Here is a 740-nt window from a genome sequence, read left to right on the forward strand (position 1 = left end):
TGGGAGAGGGATCCAGACAGGTGGGAGAGGGATCCGGACAGCTAGTAAATTTGAGTCATGATATAGAAACATTATATGAAAGTTTTTGGGTTTCCTTTTAGTGACAGATTACGTCATATGTCAGTTTTTATTTTGTCCATAGTTCAGCTTTAAAGTGTTATTAAACCCTCCGGTGTTTTTGCATATATAGCAAGAGGTAGATATATGCAAAAAGCTTTTTAAAAAAAAGTTTTACAAGAGGTTAAAATTTAACTGTGTCTTCCCCGCACACTCACCGTCCGAAAAGCTGAAAAATCTTAAAATATTTGAATATCACTTTAAGGCAGACCTATGGCCACCCATAAAAGTGCATATATATATATGTATATCTGTAGGCTGTAGGATTTGGCTCAGTCAGGGGAGGCAAAGGAACATTTTTTTGTGCTCTTTGTGTTTTTCTTTCTGTGTGAGATCCAAATAGAGAGACTTACCACACTTCCTTTGCCTGTGACACCATAAAATGCGTTTTTATTTTTGCCAGTGTTTCCTTTGGGGAGATTTTTCAGGACAGTCAAACAAACCTCCCCAAAAAGGTGTTAAGAATTTTATTTTTTATTTGATTGTATTGTACTTATTTTTTTTTTATTTATTATGTTTTTATTTATTTAATTAGTTTATGTTTTTAATCATGTTTATTTTATGATTTATTTCAATTTATTTTATTTTTTAATTGTGCATTTTTTTCCCACAGTGCTGCACAT

Source organism: Nanorana parkeri, unplaced genomic scaffold, assembly GCF_000935625.1.
Source record: "Nanorana parkeri isolate BGI_ZX_2015 unplaced genomic scaffold, ASM93562v1 scaffold3232, whole genome shotgun sequence".
NCBI lineage: Eukaryota > Metazoa > Chordata > Amphibia > Anura > Dicroglossidae > Nanorana > Nanorana parkeri.